Source organism: Coenobita brevimanus, chromosome 61 (assembly GCF_032717465.1).
Source record: "Coenobita brevimanus isolate Jiangsu-jjx chromosome 61, ASM3271746v2, whole genome shotgun sequence".
Taxonomy (NCBI): domain Eukaryota; kingdom Metazoa; phylum Arthropoda; class Malacostraca; order Decapoda; family Coenobitidae; genus Coenobita; species Coenobita brevimanus.
In genome coordinates, this window is record NC_137014.1 from 26,398,935 (window position 1) to 26,420,957 (window position 22,023).

General features: G+C 39.4%; 1 non-coding gene across 1 annotated transcript; it reads right to left on the minus strand.

The window, feature by feature from the left end:
* Positions 1-570: 570 nt before the first annotated feature.
* Positions 571-689, minus strand: LOC145403862 (5S ribosomal RNA). Its single transcript, XR_013898057.1, has one exon. It is a non-coding gene; the product is annotated as a 5S ribosomal RNA (ribosomal RNA).
* Positions 690-22,023: the final 21,334 nt, after the last annotated feature.

A 22,023-nucleotide genomic window follows, 5' to 3' on the forward strand; every position in this document is an offset into this window, starting at 1 on the left:
AGAGTGAGAGCAGTGGAAATGAGTTATTTAAGAGGAGCCTGTGGAGTCACATGGAGAGACAGGCTGATGAATGAGGATATAAAGGAGCGTTGTGGTGTGGATGTGATAGGAAGCGTTATGAGGAACACACTGAGGTGGTTTGGCCATGTGGAGAGGATGGAGGGTGAAAGACTGACGAAGACAGTGTATATGAGTGAGGTGGAGGGGGGAAGAGGGAGGGGGAGGCCGAGGATGAGATGGAGGGATGGGGTGGAGAGGTATATGAGAGAGGGGGGTGTGAGTTGGAAGCAGGGCAGTGAAATGGTGGGGGACAGGGCGACTTGGAGGCGATTTGTTTGTGGCCACCCCAAACGGGATTGAGGCGTCTGGCAATAGATAGACAGATAGAATACCAAAATGATAGAGACTGATTATCAAAATGGCTTTACCTCTCATTATATCATTCTTCATTCATTCATTGCCAGACGCCATGTATCCCAAATAGGGTGGCCAACGGCTTAGAGTTAATTGTTTTACAGGGAGGGGCACTAATCCTCCACCAACCCCACTTGACACGTAGGGAGAACGTTATGCCAACAGCATCTGGTGTTCCCAGGCGGTCACCCATCCAAGTACTAACCAGACCCAACGTTGCTTAACTTCGCTGATCGAACAGGAAGCGGTGTACTCAACGTGGTATGGCCGTTGGCATATCCATTAATATTATCTTATTCACATGACTTTAATGTTTACCTGTCCATAGTTTACTGTTTATAAACACTCTTCTATGCTGTGTCATGGTTTTGTCGACACCCTAGCTCTAATGTGAATACATTATCCATTGGACGCACGCATTGGCAACAGTCAAAAGATCTTGACAGTAGGCTTAAAAATATAGCAAATTATTTACTAAAATTTACTATAAGACACCTGTACAAATACACAAAATATGACTAGTTTTTCTGGAGTCCTTGCTTCCAGCCTCCAGGTCTTCACGAGTAATCTTTCTTGCGATATCAATGCAACGTCAAGCAACACAGGGTATGGAACAATAAAGGCAAACAATAAAATTATATACTATTTACATTAGTCATGCCCCAGAGGCCAGTCACGAGTGGATGACTGACCAAGAAATAGTTCAGATTTCTTCACATAACAGACTGGCTGTGTAATGGAGTACACTATAGGCATAGGTAGAATTGAAAATTATAGGCATCAGTGTATGCTTACAAGTAGTGTAAAATGTTTCACTATTTCTTCTTAACAGTGTTATAATCCTATTTATGCATTTTTCTAAAAGGAATATCGTGGAATTCTTTCACCTGAGAGAAATTCTGGCTTGAAAATATTTTCGTATAAATATTGGAACATTAATGTCTTACGTGGTAGCTCTGGCGCTCAGTTCTACAGTGTGGTAGAGGTAGAACAGAAGAAGAACTTCTTTGAAAATCCAACATAATCGAGGTGAGGTGTGGCAGAGTGCACCAGACTGGTGTAGTGGGTGAAGAAGTGGCGGTACAGGTCACCAAACTCTTGATGGCCATGATGCGCCAAAGTGTAACACAGTGACTTGGTAAAGGGAGTGCCATCCTTGCTGGGGTTGTACCATGTCAGTTCTCCGCTGTTGGAGTACAGACACACTGTATCTCTCATTGGTTCCTCCACCCTGCTGTCTTTACCTCTAGTGCATTTTGCTTCATCTTGTCTGTAGTCGCCGCAACATAGGTCGAAGATAAACAACTTGGGCTTATTTCTGAGGCATGAACACTGTGAATCCCTGAACAGATTACAGAGCCAGTGTGAGTCCAACAGGTGGCCATCAGAGGTGAGAAACTGGTGGTCTGGGGTGCCATGACTGGCCACAATAAAGATGGCACAGCCGACACCATCTAGTTCCTCCATGTCCCTCACCTGGGACATCACCTGTCTGGTCTGTTGCTCTGTCAGATCCTGGTGGATGTGGCCGCTGAACCCCATCTTTTTGAAGACGTTGGCTAGGTTGTGAGTCCCTGTCTGTGAACTGGGAAGGTGCAGGTCTGGCCGATCCGAGAAGGAGGTGTAGCTCAAGATGGTTACATAGCCACCACTCCCACCATAGATATCATCATCAACACTGTGTTTTACCACTGCTTCAGAGGATGGTTTCACTTGTAGCCGTAGTGACCCCACCTGCCGGAAACACAGTCATTGCTACTGATGCTCCAGTAACTGCAGCTTACACTGTTATCCTCTACAGTTTATGAGGAAGCTACTTATTGGTTAACTAAACAGAGTCATATCGTTCACGTAACACTTATGTTACTTACAAATTGTTTCATTGGTACTGAAAAGCAATCAGCTGAAAACTTACGTGGTGGCAGTAGATCATTGAATAATTCTGTGGTAGGACTGTGGCACAATTTAAGTCACACTACTCACAGGCAACTGACTGAAGTGGCGTGTGTGTCCTTTGACGGTGGACGTTGTGGAGGGATTACTGGTTGTTGCCTGTGACTGCTGGTGAGACGGTGTCTTGGTGATGGACTGAAGGATATGCTCCCTGTTGAGTGTTGAGGCCAGTTGGCGGGCGGTGGTGACTCGCAATTCCCTCACAAGTGCCCCTCCCACCACACGCCCACCATCCAAGTCAGGGTCAGCACCCACCTCTGCTAACTGCAACAACTTCTTCCTGTCCCACCGCAAAACAGCCTCAAACTGTGGCACACACAGCTTCACCACAGAGAGTGACCAAAAAAAAAAAAAAAAATGTCAGGCAAAGCGAACAATGCAGTAACAATAAGCAGTCGTATGTGATCAAACTGTGCACCCAGGAATTTCTTGTACACTTGCACCCATAAAACAATATTCATATCCATAATAATATATAGTCAATGACCACCATACAATTAATTATTAAGATTGATTCATAATGTTTAATATGATGCAGCTAGTGGTGGTAGCTGTTGCCGGCTGGGTGGATATGAGTGGATGATAGTGTATGGTGTCACATACCCAGTTATGGTAGGTGTTGCCGGCTGGGTGGATATGAGTGGATGATAGTGTATGATGTCACGTACCCAGTGGTGGTAGCTGTTGCCGGCTGGGTCACGGGCCAAGGGGTCATTGTGGGGGTCGGCCAGCAGGACCCTCAGGACTTGTGTGTGGCCCCTCATGGCCGCCAGGTGGGCCGGGGTCAGGCCCGCCTTGTTTACGAGGTTGGGACTCAGCACCTGCAGCAGCCACTCCACTACCTCTGGCTGGTTGTTGGCTGCTGCCACATGTAGCAGTGTGCAGCCACTGCTGCCCCGGGTCACTGCCGGCCCTGTGTCCTGAACCAGCTGAGCCACCCTCTGCACATCACCCGCCTCCACTGATGCCCACAGTTCCACCTACCAAAACAACAACACTGTCACTGTGTGCCAACAGTGTTATCACACATATACACTGTATTTCTTGTACGGACATATGACAGTATTGTGGCCTCTTTGTAACCCACATCTGTATTTGTAGTTGCCTTAACACTTCTTTGAATGGCTCCTCAAATATCAAGCAAGACATACGTCATACAATTATATTCGACCTGCTGTAATATTACTGCAGTGATGCAAGTACCATCACCGTCAATGTCGTTCGTCAGAGTAAGATAAGTTAATGTAAGTTTTATGACATAATTTCTTACCAATTGTTTGGCCAGATGAGAAGCAGCATGTCTGGCAGGGGAGGCTCTTGGAGGTGTGGAACGATTGGAGCTTCTTTGGGGCGTGGAACAGAGTCTTGGTGGAGTTTTGCGTCGCACTCCTCCACTGGATGTCAGGTCTGTGGCCAGTGCAATTGCTTGGACGGCAGGGCAGATGCGCGGGGCCATGATGCCACCTGATGAACCTGTCAGAAAACAAAGTCGTTAATTTCAGAATCGTTGAATCTTCATCAGAGACGATAAAAGAGCAATGGTATGCCACCAGGTAAATGTTATGTGTGTGTGTGTGTGTGTGTGTGTGTGTTTTTTAAAGTTAAGCACTGAAATAATTTCTCAGGTTGCTAGTAAGTTTACAGGAGCATACATACCTCTGGCTGGTAATATCCTATATCGTTTATAGATGGTAAGTCGCGGTCTGGTGTGGGAAGAACTCGTGAAAGATCTGCTGACTTCAGTTGCTAAGCTGCCGACGTGGGTGAGTAATGTGTAGCAACACTGGCGTGTGGTCTGTGGGCTTCACTGATGAAGAGCCGAGTAATTGTAGGATGCTTGATGAAAAAGTTTATGGCAAGGCTAATGGGTGAGCACGTCCCTCGCTGCAGCTGCTGTTGAGAGCGAGTGTGTGGAAGGAGGCGGCGGCCTTGCTTATATTGACACCACCACCACTACCACCACCACCAACCCACTGCGTGATGTCACTATGACGTAGCCCGTGCGACACACACACACACACACACACACACACACACACCCTCCTCGCCCGATCCAACTTGTCGATTGTGACGTCACAAGATAAACAGACGCACGAACTCACTGCAGAGTACAGACCTGCTGCAGCTTGTATCCTGGCAGGGCGGAACACATTATAACTTATTTGTGTGCTTAACTGCTTATGTGGATAATGCAAAGTTAATACCCCTTAGAACGGCTCTACTTTTGATAGTTGACAGGAGGTGCCGATTGCCGATTCGCTGGCATAAACAAAAAAAGAAATTGGGGACGGAGATTTAGATCGTGAAACGATGAAGGAAGTACCGATTAAGGAAAGACTGGTGACTGCGTTGTTGTTTTTCTTATGCTTCTCTTCTAGTTTCAAGCTGGCTCGTCTCCCACTTGTAGGTCTGTAGCCAACAGATCATACCAAGAGATCTGGTGGTGTCTGATTCTTCATGTCGTTACTTTGGTAGTAGTTATTCACTCAGGGAATCTCTGTGTCTTTTTAATAAATATTTTATGCTCTGCTGTTGGTGATGTGTGCGAGGGAAATCTGGGTTGCTTCCTCATTATTTTCTGTGATTGTTCATATATTTGTTTTACCTGCGCACAGACTTTTTTATATTTATGATATTTTTAAACAAATACACATGTTCAACACACACACACACACACACACACACACACACACACACACACTAAAAAATGCAGAGAATCTTATGGAAAAAGAGGAGTTCAAAAATGTATGGATAAAAAGATGCCTAACACAAGAGGAACTGGAATTACTGAAAGAGAAGAGGGAGCAAAAAAAAAAAAAAAAAAAAAAAAAAAAAATGAGGGAAGATCAGAAGAGGAGAAGAACACATCTTTTTACAAAGTAATAGGATTGCAGGTACGAAAGTGGTACACAAACAGGATGGAATAAAAAGGAGGAAGGTAGTAAAACCATGTCATGACAATATATAAACAAGATGATAAAGTTGATGTACTCAAATGTGGATGGAATGGTATCTAAATTACTAGAGATGAATGATTATGTCAGAGAAAATGAACTACAAATAATATGCCTAACTGAAACAAAATTAACACCAAGGATATCCAATGACATACTAAACTTACAGGAATACAATATATGGAGAAGAGACAGAAATTTAAAAAAAGGAGGAGGAATTATAACATTAAGAAAAATCTAAAAGTCAATGAAATAAAACTAGATATACCATCACAAGTAGAACTGATTGCAGTAGAGATCAATATATCTGAAGAGAAAGTAATTGTAGCCAATTTGTACATGCCACCCAGATCAAACACATGGGAAAGAGACGAATATGAGGACCTGGGAGAGAGTACAATTCAGAGTTTAAGATCATTACTACATAAAATGGAAGAGAAATCGGAAAGAATTATACTTAACTGGAGATTTTAATACAAATATAAATTGGAATACTTTAGATATAATTAGCCAAGAAAGCTGTTGGGACCAAAAGCTCCTGGATCTCGTGCAAGAGTATTTCCTAACGCAACATGTGAGGGAAACCACCAGATAAATAGGACTCGATGTACCTTCAGTGCTAGATCTAATATTTACTAGGCAAGAAAATGATATTGACAGTTTAATATATCACCCTCCACTCGGCAAAAGCGATCATGCATAACTAAATTACAACTTCAGGATAGCATATGACACAGTTAACAGCAATGAAAGTTACAGAAAGAGCCTAAACTATAAAAAGGGAAATTATCAAGACCTAAAGAAGTATTTCTTAGAAGTTGATTGGGAAAATGAGCTTAGAGGACAAGATTTAAATGCTGTATATAAAAAATTCTGTGAATTTTATGAACTAAGGGTCCAGAAGTACATCCCACAGCACAAAGAAGCAGATAAGAAAATACAGAAATGGTTCAATACAAAATGTAAAAAATCAAAAGAAAGAAGAGATTTGTTGTGGAATAGATACAGAACACACAATAGTGAAAGGGCATATAATAATTACAAACAGGCAAGAAACGATTATACAAGAATAAGGAGGGAAGCCCCAAAACAGTTTGAGGAGGATATAATAAATAAAAGTAGTGATCAACCAAAGCTGTTTTAAAGCTATATCAGAAGCAAAACCAAAGTAAAAGATATAATACAATCCATTACGGATGAGGGAATCACTTATACACAAGAGAAAGATATTTGTGAAGCACTAAATAAGAATTTCCAATTAGTTTTTACAGAAGAAAAAAATTTTGAGAGGGACTATGTGGAACATGCATGTCCACACATACTACCAGATATACAAATAGCAGAAAAAGTAATACAGGAGGAGTTAAGTAAATTAGACAGAGGAAAAGCAAGTGGTCCTGATGAAATTTCATGTTGGGTACTACGAGAATGTGCAAAGGAGTTAAGTAAACCATTATTTTTAATTTTCAAGAAATCCTTGAGTGAAGGTAAACTACCTGATATTTGGAAGAAAGCAAATATAGTCCCCTTATTCAAGAAAGGAAATAGACAAAATCCACTCAACTACCGACCAGTATCACTGACCAGTGTTATAAACAAGGTATTAGAAAAGCTTATAAGAAAAGCTTGGGTAAATCATCTAGAAGAACACAGTATGATAACAGAAAGACAGTTTGGTTTCAGAAAAGGAAAATCATGTGTTACTAATCTGTTGAGCTACTATGACAGAGTAACAAACACAATACAGGAAAGAGAAGGATGGGTGGACAGTATCTATTTAGATTTCAAGAAAGCTTTTGACACAGTACCACACCGAAGACTTTCATGGAAACTGTACCATCAAGGAGGAATTCGAGGGAAACTGTTTTGTTGGATGCAAGATTTTCTCACAAAAAGAGAAATGAGAACAGTACTAAGAGGAAACTACTCATCATGGAAAGAAGTGACTAGTGGAGTACCATAGGGTTCAGTGCTGGCACCAATCATGTTTTTATGTATATAAATGATATAAACAGTAACAATGGAAATGAGAGCTATCTGAATATGTTTGCAGATGATGCAAAAATACAAAGGAGAATTACTAACACAGACTCTTGTAAAGAGCTACAAGAATAATTAAATAAACTTCATGAATGGAGTAATATATGGCAAATGGAATTCAATGTGGACAAGTGTTCATGTAATCAAGTTTGGTAAAAGTTGAAAAAGACCTGATTGGGATTATAAGTTAGGAAATAAAACCCTATACACATCAGAAAGAGAGAAGGACCTAGCTGTGATTATCAATAACAGACTATCTCCGGCTGACCACATCAGCGAGAAGGTACGGAACATGTATACACTGCTTGAAATATGAGAATAGCATTCACATACATAAATGAAGACATGCTAAGAAGGATAATAACATCATTCATTAGACCAACCCTGGAATATGCATCAGTAGTCTGGAGTCCTCATCTCAAAAAACACATAGACAAGATTGAAAAAGTTCAAAGGGCCGCTACAAGATGGATACCAAGCTAAAGGGACCTAAGCTACGAAGAAAGACTAAATAAACTGAATCTACCAACACTACAGGAGAGAAGGAAAAGAGGTGACATGATAAGGCTATATAAGTGCATATCAGGGAAGGAGAAAATAGACATAAATGATTACTTAACATATGGAGAAGCATCAGCAAGAGGACACTGCAAAAAACTGCATAAGAAGAGAGGTGATAAAGACGTAAGGAAATTCAGTTTCCCAAACAGAGCAATTGATCAATGGGATGCACTACTGAATGAAATAGTGTGTGCCAAAACAATTCACAAATTTAAGGATATGTACGATAAATATGGTTTAAGACACGGGACAGTACGAGCTTGACTCATTCTTGTAAAGATACAATTAGGTAAGAACACACACACACACACACACACACACACACGGCGGCGAGGATTCGTGGGGCACTATGTTATTAAATATAATAATGAATAATGTGATGACGCAATGGGTCAAGGAAGAGACACGGTTTCGAGGTGAGGACACACCAGCAAGGTTAGATTTACTGTTCACCAAAGAACCCGATGTAATAGAATCATTGGAATATCTCTGTCCTTTGGGAAAAAGTGATCACGTGGTCATTGAGTTCCAGATGTTAATAGGAAACGTCGAGCCAAGAGACGAGCTTCATAGACAGGGAAGATACAACTTTGGGAAAGCAAATTTTACAGGATTGAGAAACTTTTTTGAAAATGCGGATTGGAGAAAATTCAGAGAAACAAGAGAGATACAGAGGAAGTGGGATATCTTTCTAGACCTCTATAATTTGGGAGTGGAAAAATTTGTACCAAGAGTAAGAGGGAAAGAAAACAGGAAAAAGGAGTGGTTTAATAGAAGGTGTATGATAGCAAAAAAAGAGAGAGATAAGGCGTGGAACAATTGGAGAAAGAGAGGTAACGACAGAACAAAGGAAGAATATAAAAGAACAAGAAATGAATACACAAGAATACGTAGAGAAGAAGAAAGGAATTTTGAAAAAGGTATAATTGACAAATGTAAGGATGAACCCAAACTGTTTTATAGATTTGTTAATGGCAAACTGAAACAAAAGGAAGGAATCACCAAGCTGAAAGTAGAAGGAGAGGTCTTTAAGGATGCGGCAATGCAAGCAGAAATAATGAACAAACGTTTCCAGTCAGTTTTCACTAAAGAAAAGGAGCTTGTGGAAGGGGAGGGAGTGATTAGAAATGTTCCGGTGATGAAAGATATAAAAGTGGAGGTACAGGAAGTGTATAAATTACTGGAAACTCAAGATGTAAGGAAAGCCCCAGGACCTGATGGAATTTCTAATTGGGTACTGAAGGAATGCAGAGAACAACTGGCGGATAAATTTCACGGCTTAATTGTATGCTCACTGGAAGAGGGGAACGTGCCAAAAGAATGGAAGAGGGCAAATGTGGTACCAATTTACAAGGGAGGAAACAGGGAAGAACCCCTGAATTATAGACCAGTGTCTCTAACCAGCATGGTCGCAAAATTGTGTGAGAGAATCCTGAAAGACAGATGGATAAAATATCTGGAGATGAATATTTTGGCTGAATGTCAGTTTGGATTCAGAAGTGGAAGGTCATGTGTTTCTAACTTGTTGAGCTTTTACTCAAGAGCGATTGATGTGGTACAGGAGAGAGATGGTTGGGTGGATTGTGTGTACTTAGACTTAGAGAAGGCCTTTGACAAGGTACCTCATAAGAGACTAATGTGGAAACTAGAATATATAGGAGGACTAAAGGGGAAACTTCTGGAATGGATGAGAGACTTTTTGAGAGACAGACAAATGAGGACAGTAATAAAGGAAAAGATGTCTGGATGGAGGAAAGTAACAAGTGGAGTCCCTCAAGGCTCAGTGTTGGCGCCAGTAATGTTCCTGATTTACGTAAATGATATGGTAGATGGAGTGAACAGTTATGCAAGTCTGTTTGCTGATGATGTAAAGATCTTGAGGAAGATAGAGGTTGAGGAGGATTGTAAAATACTGCAGGAGGATTTGGATAGGATACAAAATTGGAGCCGGACGTGGGAAATGAAATTTAATGTAAAGAAACGTAAAATATTGGAAATGGGTAAAAGTACCAGGAGACCATCACTGAATTATTTTTTGGGTAATGAATTAATCACAAAAAGAAGAAGAGAAAGATTTGGGAGTACTGGTCCAAGATAGTTTGTCACCAGAAAAGCACATTAACAAGATAGTTGGAGAGACTTATTAACTCTTGACTAACATAAGAGTAGCATTTCATTATATGGATGAGGAAATGATGAAAAAATTGATAGTGGCCATGATCCGCCCCAGGTTAGAATATGCAGCGGTAGTGTGGTCCCCACACAAAAAGAAAGATATAAACAAGATTGAGAAAATACAAAGAACAGCAACCAAGATGGTCCCCAGTCTGACAGACCTGTCATACAGAGAGAGGCTGGAAAAGCTGGATTTGCCTTCGTTAGAGGAAAGGAGAAAGAGGGGAGACATGATTGCGATGTTCAGGACCATGGTGGGAGTAGATAAAATTGGGATAAGAGAGCAACAAGAGGACATGGAATGAAATTGAAAAAGTCAAGCTGCTTGAAGGATATCAAGAAATATAGCTTTCCTTACAGAAGTATAGACTTATGGAATAGCCTGGACAAAGAGATCTTCCAATCTAGAAACTTAAACGAGTTTAAAGTTAAATTCGACTTATTGAGAAACAGCGACGGAAACCCACGAGCATAGTACATTCCGTGTATATCACAATTAGGTATATTAGGTAAATATTTAAATATTTGGAACGACGTAGACAAAGAGGTGGTGCATGAGAAAAACATTCATGTGTTCTTACCTAATTGTATCTCTACAGGAATGAGTCAAGCTCGTATTGTCCGTGTCTTAGACCATATTTATCGTACATATCCTTAAATTTGTGAATTGTTTTGGCACACACTATTTCATTCGGTAGTGCATTCCATTGATCAATTGCTCTGTTTGGGAAACTGAATTTCCTTACGTCTTTATCACCTCTCTTCTTATGCAGTTTTTTGCAGTGTCTTCTTGCTGATGCTTCTCCATATGTTAAGTAATCATTTATGTCTATTTTCTCCTTTCCTGATATGCACTTATATAGCATTATCATGTCACCTCTTTTCCTTCTCTCCTGTAGTGTTGGTAGATTCAGTTTATTTAGTCTTTCTTCGTAGCTTAGGTCCCTTAAGCTTGGTATCCATCTTGTAGCGGCCCTTTGAACTTTTTCAATCTTGTCTATATGCTTTTTGAGATGAGGACTCCAGACTACTGATGCATATTCCAGGGTTGGTCTAATGAATGATGTTATTATCCTTCTTAGCATGTCTTCATTTATGTATGTGAATGCTATTCTCATATTTGCAAGCAGTGTATACATGTTCCGTACCTTCTCGCTGATGTGGTCAGCCGGAGATAGTCTGTTATTGATAATCACACCTAGGTCTTTCTCTCTTTCTGATGTGTATAGGGTTTTATTTCCTAACTTATAATCCCAATCAGGTCTTTTTCCACTTTTACCAAACTTGATTACATGACACTTGTCCACATTGAATTCCATTTGCCATGTACTACTCCATTCATGAAGTTTGTTTAATTCTTCTTGTAGCTCCCTACAAGAGTCTGTGCTAGTAATTCTCCTTTGTATTTTTGCATCATCTGCAAACATATTCAGATAGCTCTCATTTCCAGTGATACTGTTTATATCATTTATGTACACTAGAAACATGATTGGTGCCAGCACCGAACCCTGTGGTACTCCACTAGTCACTTCTTTCCATGATGAGTAGTTTCCTCTTAGTACTGTCCTCATTTCTCTTTTTATGAGAAAGTCTTGCATCCAACAAAACAGTTTGCCTCGAATTCCTCCTTGATGGTACAGCTTCCATAAAAGTCTTTGGTGTGGTACTGTGTCAAAAGCTTTCTTGAAATCTAAATAGATACTGTCCACCCATCCTTCCCTTTCCTGTATTGTGTTTGTTACTCTGTCATAGTAGCTCAACAGATTAGTAACACATGATTTTCCTTTTCTGAAACCAAACTGTCTTTCTGTTATCATACTGTGTTCCTCTAGATGATTTACCCAAGCTTTTCTTATAAGTTTTTCTAATACCCTGCTTACAACACTGGTCAGTGATACTGGTCGGTAGTTGAGAGGATTTTGTCTATTTCCTTTCTTGAATAAGGGGACTATATTTGCTTTTTTCCAAATATCAGGTAGTTTCCCTTGACTCAAGCATTTCTTGAAAATTAAAAATAATGGTTTACTTAACTCCTTTGCACATTCTCGTAACACCCAACATGAAATTTCATCAGGACCACTTGCTTTTCCTCTGTCTAATCTACTTAACTCCTCTTGTATTACTTTTTCTGCTATTTGTATATCTGGTAGTATGTGTGGACATGCATGTTCCACATATTCCCTCTCAAAATTTTTTTCTTCTGTAAAAACTAATTGGAAATTCTTATTTAGCGCTTCACAAATATCTTTCTCTTGTGTATAAGTGATTCCCTCGTCCGTGATGGATTGTATTATATCTTTTACTTTGGTTTTGCTTCTGATATAGCTGTAAAACAGCTTTGGTTGATCACTACTTTTATTTATTATACCCTCCTCAAACTGTTTTTGGGCTTCCCTCCTTATTCTTGTATAGTCGTTTCTTGCCTGTTTGTAATTATTATACGCCTTTTCACTATTGTGTCTTCTGTATCTATTCCACAACAAATCTCTTCTTTCTTTTGATTTTTACATTCTGTATTGAACCATTTCTGTATTTTCTTATCTGCTTCTTTGTGCTGTGGGATGTACTTCTGGACTCCTATTTCATAAAATTCACAAAAATTTTTATATACAGCATTTAAATCTTGTCCTCTAAGCTCATTTTCCCAATCAACTTCTAAGAAATACTTCTTTAGGTCTTGATAATTTTCCTTTTTATAGTTTAGTCTCTTTTTGTAACTGTCATTGCTGTTTACTATGTCATATGCTATCCTGAAGTTATAATTTAGTACTGCATGATCGCTTTTGCCGAGTGGAGGGTGATATATTAAACTGTCAATGTCATTTTCTTGCCTAGTAAATATTAGATCTAGCACTGAAGGTACATCAAGTCCTCTTTTTCTAGTGGTTTCCCTCACATGTTGCGTTAAGAAAAACTCTTGTACGAGATCCAGGAGCTTTTGGTCCCAACAGCTTTCTTGGCTATTTATATCTAGAGTATTCCAATTTATATTTGTATTGAAATCCCCAGTTAGTATAATTCTTTCCGATTTCTCTTCCATTTTATGTAGCAAGGATCTTATACTCTGAATTGTACTCTCTGCCATGTCCTCATATTCGTCTCTTTCCCAGGTGTTTGATCTGGGTGGCATATACAAATTGGCTACAATTACTTTACCTTCAGATGTGTCGATCTCTACTGCAATCAGTTCTACTTGTGATGGTATATCTAGGTTTATTTCCTTGACTTTTAGATTTTTCTTAGTTAATATTATAATTCCTCCTCCTTTTTTTAAATTTCTGTCTCTTCTCCATATATTGTATTCCTCTAAGTTTAGTATGTCATTGGATATCCTTGGTGTTAATTTTGTCTCAGTTAGGCATATTATTTGTGGTTCATTTTCTCTGACATAATCATTCATCTCTAGTAATTTAGATACCATTCCATCCACATTTGAGTACATCAATTTTATCATCTTGTTTATATACTTGTCATGACATGGTTCTACTAACTTTCTCCTTTTTCTTCCATCCTGTTTGTGTACCACTTTCGTACCTGCAATCCTATTACTTTGTAAAAAAATTTCTTCTTGTCCTCTTCTGATCTTCCCTCATTTTTTGTTTTTGCATCCTCCCTTTTCTCTTTCAGTAATTCCAGTTCCTCTTGTGTTAGACATCTTTTTATCCATACATTTTTGAACTCCTCTTTTTCCATAAGATTCTTTGCATTTTTTAGTATCTCTTCCACAGTGTTTACACTCTGGAAAGTCACCTTTAGAGGTCTTGTCTTGCTTTTCTCGTATTTCCCTAACCTTTTGTGTTCCTCTATGTCTTTACTACAGATTTCCTCTGATACTTCTTTCAGTGAGCTCATTACATTTGCCATCTCCTTTTTGTCTCTAATGATCTTGTTTTTAATTTCTTCCTCTTCTATACCAGTGATTACTATTGATTTATTTATTTCTACTGAATCTCTGACTAACTTTGGATTGTTTTGGATTATTCTTTTCACTTCCTTTTTAATGTTTTTTTCCTCCACCCTTGTTTCTAAGTCTTTCTTTACTTTCACCATTTCAGCATACGTGGTTTCCACATCATTTTTGTAGCTTTGCACAGCTTCATTCACCTGTGTTATCTTCTCCTCAATATCACTGCTCTGGTCCATAAGACTGCTTGCTTGCCTAATTGTCTCTGTGTCATTTTTTAACTCTTCCATAACACTCTCGTGATTAACTACTGTACTTCCCATTTCACTCACTTTCTTCCTAAGGGTATTCAATTCCACTGTTAGTTCACTGATGGTTGTGTCTTTCTTATTGGCCTCCCTTCCCAGTTTTTCTATCTCTTCCTTTTGCAAGTGCATTTGCTTTTTTATTTCATCAATTCCATTTTTGAAAGCCATTTCTAGTTTGTGTACACGTTCAACCAGTCTATTGTGAATCTCCACTTCAACCAGTTCTTGGTAGAAATCATCATTTTGCTTTTTACTTTTATCCCTTTTCTTTTCCAAATTTGTTTTACTGAAGTATGTATCCATTTTGTAAAACTATATGAACAGAGTGTGTACTTACAAAGTATGCAAGCTTTCCCCGTCTTGCTGTAGTATAAACAAACCCAGCTGACTCAACGCATCGTGGTTCTTTGTTGTTTGAAACAGTCTTATTTAAACTTATTTCTTTTCCTTTTAATAATGAAAAATCAAAGCAACGTTGGGTCTGGTTAGTACTTGGATGGGTGACCGCCTGGGAACACCAGATGCTGTTGGCATCCCTACGTGGCAAGTGGGGTTGGTGGAGGATTAGTGCCCCTCCCTGTAAAACAATTAACTCTAAGCCGTTGGCCACCCCGTTTGGGATACATGACGTCTGGCAATGAATGAATGAATTTAGTCTAACCTGGTACAAAGCTTGACTCATTCAAAGATACTTATTTAGGTAATGCCTCTGGCCGTGTTGAGCTGGTATGGAGCGCCGGTACAGACGTCCACCTCCGACGATGCGGTGTGTGTGTGTGTGTAAAGGTAGACTTGATGAATGTGGATATGGAGACAGGACAACACGAGCATTGCTCAATTCCTGTATACTACAAATAGGTAAATACAAATAGGTAAATAAACACACAGTAGAGACTCACAATAGACTGGTTGAACGTGTAAACAACTAGAAATGGCTTTCAAAAATGAAATTGATGAAATAAAGAAGCAAAAGGAAGAAATAGAAAAACTAGGAAGGGAGGCCAATAAGAAAGACACAACCATCAGTGAACTAACAGTGGAATTGAGTACACTTAGGAAGAAAATGAGTGAAATGGCAAGTACAGTAGTCAATCACGAGAGTGTTATGGAAGAGTTCAAAAATGACACAGAGACAATTAGGCAAGTTAGCAGTCTTATTGACCAGAGCAGTGATATTGAGGAGAAGATAACACAAGTGAATGAAGCTGTGCAAAGCTACAAAAGTGATGTAGAAACCACGTATGCTGAAATGGTGAAAGTAAAGAAAGACTTAGAAACAAGGGTGGAGGAAAAAAGCATTAAAAAGGAGGTGAAAAAAATAATCCAAAACAATCCAAAATTAGTCAGAGATTCAGTAGAGATAAACAAATCAATAGTAATCACTGGTATAGAAGAGGAAGAAGTTAAAAACAAGATCACAAGAGACAAAAAGGAGATGACAAATGTAATGAACTTACTGAAAGAAGTATCAGAGGAAATCTATAGTAAAGACATAGAGGAACACAAAACGTTAGGGAAATACGAGAAAAGCAAGACAAGACCTCTAAAGGTGACTTTCCAGAGTGTAAACACTGTGGAAGAGATTCTAAAAAATGCAAAAGAATCTTATGAAAAAAGAGAAGTTTAAAAATATATGGATAAAAAGATGCCTAACACAAGAGGAACTGGAATTACTGAAAGAGAAAAGGGAGGAAGCAAAAACAAAAAAATGAGGGAAGATCAGAAGAGAAGAATTTTTTTTTTTTTTTACAAAGTAATAGGATTGCAGGTACGAAAGTAGTACACAAACAGGATGGAAGAAAAAGGAGGAAGGTAGTAGAACCATGTCATGACAAGTATATAAACAAGATGATAAAGTTGATGTACTCAAATGTGGATGGAATGGTATCTAAATTACTAGAGATGAATGATTATGTCAGAGAAAATGAACCACAAATAATATGCCTAACTGAAACGAAATTAACACCAAGGATATCCAATGACATACTAAACTTACAGGAATACAATATATGGAGAAGGGACAGAAATTTAAAAAAAGGAGGAGGAATTATAATATTAACTAAGAAAAATCTAAAAGTCAAGGAAATAAAACTAGATATACCATCACAAGTAGAACTGATTGCAGTAGAGATCGACACATCTGAAGGTAAAGTAATTGTAGCCAATTTGTACATGCCACCCAGATCAAACACATGGGATCGAGACGAATATGAGGACCTGGGAGAGAGTACAATTCAGAGTATAAGATCATTGCTACATAAAATGGAAGAGAAATTGGAAAGAATTATACTAACTGGGGACTTCAATACAAATATAAATTGGAATACTCTAGATATAAATAGCCACGAAAGCTGTTGGAACCAAAAGCTCCTGGATTTCGTACAAGAGTTTTTCTTAACGCAATATGTGAGGGAAACCACTAGAAAAAGAGGACTTGATGTACCTTCAGTGCTAGATCTAATATTTACTAGGCAAGAAAATGATATTGGCAGTTTAATATATCACCCTCCACTCGGTAAAAGTGATCATGCAGTACTAAATTATAACTTCAGGATAGCATATGACATAGTAAACAGCAATGACAGTTACAAAAGGAGCCTAAACTATAAAAAGGGAAATTATCAAGACCTAAAGAAGTATTTCTTAGAAGTTGATTGGGAAAATGAGCTTAGAGGACAAGATGTAAATGCTGTATATAAAAATTTTTGTGAATTTTATGAAATAGGAGTCCAGAAGTACATCCCACAGCACAAAGAAGCAGATAAGAAAATACAGAAATGGTTCAATACAGAATGTAAAAAATCAAAAGAAAGAAGAGATTTGTTGTGGAATAGATACAGAAGACACAATAGTGAAAGGGCGTATAATAATTACAAACAGGCAAGAAACGACTATACAAGAATAAGGAGGGAAGCCCAAAAACAGTTTGAGGAGGATATAATAAATAAAAGTAGTGATCAACCAAAGCTGTTTTACAGCTATATCAGAAACAAAAGCAAAGTAAAAGATATAATACAATCCATCACGGACGAGGGAATCACTTATACACAAGAGAAAGATATTTGTGAAGCATAATTTCCAATTAGTTTTTATAGAAGAAAAAAATTTTGAGAGGGACTATGTGGAACACGCATGTCCACACATACTACCAGATATACAAATAGCAGAAAAAGTAATACAGGAGGAGTTAAGTAGATTAGACAGAGGAAAAGCAAGTGGTCCTGATGAAATTTCATGTTGGGTATTACAAGAATGTGCAAAGGAGTTAAGTAAACCATTATTTTTAATTTTCAAGAAATCCTTGAGTCAAGGTAAACTACCTGATATTTGGAAAAAAGCAAATACTGTCCCCTTATTCAAGAAAGGAAATAGACAAAATCCACTCAACTACCGACCAGTATCACTGACCAGTGTTGTAAGCAAGGTCTTAGAAAAACTTATAAGAAAAGCTTGGGTAAATCATCTAGAAGAACACAGTATGATAACAGAAAGACAGTTTGATTTCAGAAAAGGAAAATCATGTGTTACTAATCTGTTGAGCTACTATGACAGAGTAACAAACACAATACAGGAAAGGGAAGGATGGGTGGACAGTATCTATTTAGATTTCAAGAAAGCTTTTGACACAGTACCACACCAAAGACTTTTATGGAAGCTGTACCATCAAGGAGGAATTCGAGGCAAACTGTTTTGTTGGATGCAAGACTTTCTCATAAAAAGAGAAATGAGGACAGTACTAAGAGGAAACTACTCATCATGGAAAGAAGTGACTAGTGGAGTACCACAGGGTTCAGTGCTGGCACCAATCATGTTTTTAGTGTATATAAATGATATAAACAGTAACACTGGAAATGAAAGCTATCTGAATATGTTTGCAGATGATGCAAAAATACAAAGGAGAATTACTTACACAGACTCTTGTAAAGAGCTACAAGAAGAATTAAATAAACTTCATGAATGGAGTAGTACATGGCAAATTGAATTCAATGTGGACAAGTGTCATGTAATCAAGTATGGTAAAAGTTGAAAAAGACCTGATTGGGATTATAAGTTAGGAAATGAAACCCTATATACATCAGAAAGAAAGACCTAGGTGTGATTATCAATAACGGACTATCTCCGGCTGACCACATCAGCCAGAAGGTACGGAACATGTATACACTGCTTGCAAATATGAGAATAGCATTCACATACATAAATGAAGACATGCTAAGAAGGATAATAACATCATTCATTAGACCAACCCTGGAATATGCATCAGTAGTCTGGAGTCCTCATCTCAAAAAGCATATAGACAAGATTGAAAAAGTTCAAAGGGCCGCTACAAGATGGATACCAAGCTTAAGGGACCTAAGCTACGAAGAAAGACTAAATAAACTGAATCCACCAACACTACAGGAGAGAAGGAAAAGAGGTGACATGATAATGCTATATAAGTGCATATCACGAAAGGAGAAAATAGACATAAATGATTACTTAACATATGGAGAAGCATCAGCAAGAGGACACTGCAAAAAACTGCATAAGAAGAGAGGTGATAAAGACGTAAGGAAATTCAGTTTCCCAAACAGAGCAATTGATCAATGGAATGCACTACCGAATGAAATAGTGTGTGCCAAAACAATTCACAAATTTAAGGATATGTACGATAAATATGGTCTAAGACACGGGACAGTACGAGCTTGACTCATTCCTGTAAAGATACAATTAGGTAAGAACAATTAGGTAAGAATACACACACACACACACACACACACACACACACACACACACACACACACACACACAAACTTCCATCCATTTATTCTATCGCATTCATTCTTACACATACGTGTGTTCTTACTCAAAGATTATCGCCTGTTATATATATATATATATATATATATATATATATATATATATATATATATATATATATATATATATATATATATGAGGAGAGGGGGAGATTATCCGGGGGTAGAGGTGTTGCAATCAACCATTGCGAGTCATCAATCAGTCCCAGACTTCGTATGGGGAGGAACAGGTTGGGATGTTGGGATGATGGGGCATTCTCTTGTCTGTAGGCTCATCTTGGAGGCCTTATCCTTGATGGGGAGGATTTCCAACATTTGTTGGCGTTTCGTATCTGGAGCCCGCCTGATGATCTGTGTGTTCTTTTCCATCATTTGTGTGTTCAGATGGATATTGTGAAAGTGTCTTGTATGTGTTTAGGGGTATCATTCTTGGTTAAGCTTGGTGGTTGAGTATTCTATGTAAGAGAAGGGAAGGGACTCACGGTTCCCTAGTTTGCAAGTATAATCAGATACAGGATGACTCTTCTGGACATCCACTGTTTGTTTCGTCGGGTTGTTTTTCAAAAGTAGACGAAAAGTTTTCTTATTTTTGTATTAAATAACAAAGTTAAGGGTGTCTTGGTACGTGGTTGGTATGGCAAATCTTTTGATCAGCTGCTTCATTATTCATTCTCTTGTTTTGTATTCAGGATGCATGTGGACTTTGTAAATTAATTTTATTCGCTGCCCATCCTGGTTGTGTCTTTTTTCGGTCTGTTGGTACCATATTTCTGTTTCTCTCTTTACCACCCTATCAACATCTCGGCTGGAGTACCCGTTGTTCACCAGGACCTGAGTGGCCCTTGATTTCTTGGTGAGCGGGGTCCCAACCACTTGAGTGTGAGGGTCCTCCTGACGTAGATTGATTGATTAATTGAAAATAATTACAATCTGGCGGCGCAACTGCCAGGGTCATATGCCGCCGGATGACAAAGTAGAAGGCACGGCAAAATAAAAAGTGTCTATTCAAAATAAAGTTAATATCTGTTAGTAGGAATAAAACACTAAAAATAATAAAAGAATAATTTATAAAATAATTACTTATAAAAGTGGAAGGAGGCCCGCCTCCTGAAGAAAACTAAAAACATCAGTAAAATCGTTAGAGGCCTCACCAAGCATCGAGGATAAACAGTAGGCACCATCTGCTCCCCCATGCCTATGAAGGAACCTCTGACGCAGGCCCCCCAGACTCGGACACTCGACCAGCAAGTGACGGACAGTAAGGGGAACGAGGCAGTCATCACAGTACGGTTGAGTTTCACCACACATGAGGAACCCATGTGTAAGCCGAGAATGCTCAATGCGAAGCCTAGCAAGAGCCACCTCCAGTCGCCGAGACATAGAGGGAAGAACCCTTTGCACAACCACTCTCTGAAAGATTTCTTTTAGTTTATTTTGAGACACACCATCCCAGTGTCTCTGCCAACACGTACGAATTGCATACCGCAAGTAAGGTGTTACATCAGAAACAGGTAGCGAGTAGTCAGCTGGGGGCTGTTGAGAAGACGCAGCTTTAGCTAAAGTATCTGCCCTCTCATTGCCCCTGGTTAGTACTTGGATGGGTGACCGCCTGGGAACACCAGATGCTGTTGGCTCGTTCTCCCTACGTGTCAAGTGGGGTTGGTGGAGGATTAGTGCCTCTCCCTGTAAAACAATTAACTCTAAGCCCTTGGCCACCCCGATTGGGATACATGGCGTCTGGCAATGAATGAATGAATGAAATGAATGAAATCTGCCCTCTCATTGCCCACCACACCAACATGTGCAGGAACCCAACAGAAGTCTACATGGCGGCCACGGCGGCCAAGAAGAAAAAGCCACTCTAAAATTGATAAAACCAATGGATGGGATGCATTAAAAGACTCCAGTGCAGACAAAGCACTACCTGAGTCACTATAAATCACAAAAACGGATTGGCGGAGAGTAAAAATGATTTTAAGAGCTTACAAAATTGCAGTCAGTTCTGCTGTACACACTGAAGTAACGCCAGGAAGGCTACCGCCCCTACTAAAGGAAGGGAAGACAACACCAAATCCTACTCCGGTATCAGTCTTAGTATAGACGATGACAGAACCCTCATGAATGGAGGCATGTTCTAAAAAGAGAGAGAGGGACACCTGAGAGGGAAGCGAGCCCTTTTTTCCAACAACAGACCTACAGAATGTCACGCGAGGGAGTAGCCAAGAACCCACCCTTGGGATCCGATGTGGACAAATTGCCAGTCTCGGGAGAGAGAGGGCTAGCATAACAGACCGGACCCTGTAACCAAATGGCTTTGGGAAATTGGGACGGGTCTCAAAAACAGAAGATCGGGAATCCTGTGAGACAATGGCACAAGAAATTGAGTCTGGAATGCGGTGAAGACGATACCAACACCTCATCATTAGCAACTGGCGCCGCAAGTCCAAGGGGAGTACACCAGCATCTACCAACAAACTTGAAATTGGGGATGATTTGAATGCCCCAGTTGCCAGACGAACACCAGCATGATGCACAGAATTTAACAACCGGAGGCGGGGATCTGTTGCAGAGGAGTAGACCTCACACCCATATTCAACTTTAGGAAGAATAAGAGACCTATGCAAGAGAAGGAGGGTCTGACGGTCAGCACCCCAAGAGGTATGAGCTAAAACCCTCAAAAGACTCAAAGCTTTAAGACAAGCCACCTTAACAGAACGAATATGAGGAACCCAGGTTAATCTTCTATCAAACAGAAGACCCAGAAACCGCGTCTCTTCCACACAGGATATTCTTCTACCATAGAGATACAAGTCAGGGTCTGGGTGGACTCCTCGAAGACGACAAAAATGTATAGCCACTGTCTTTGCTGCAGAAAAATGGAAACCGCGTTCTTCTGCCCAGTCAGAAATTCTATTGAG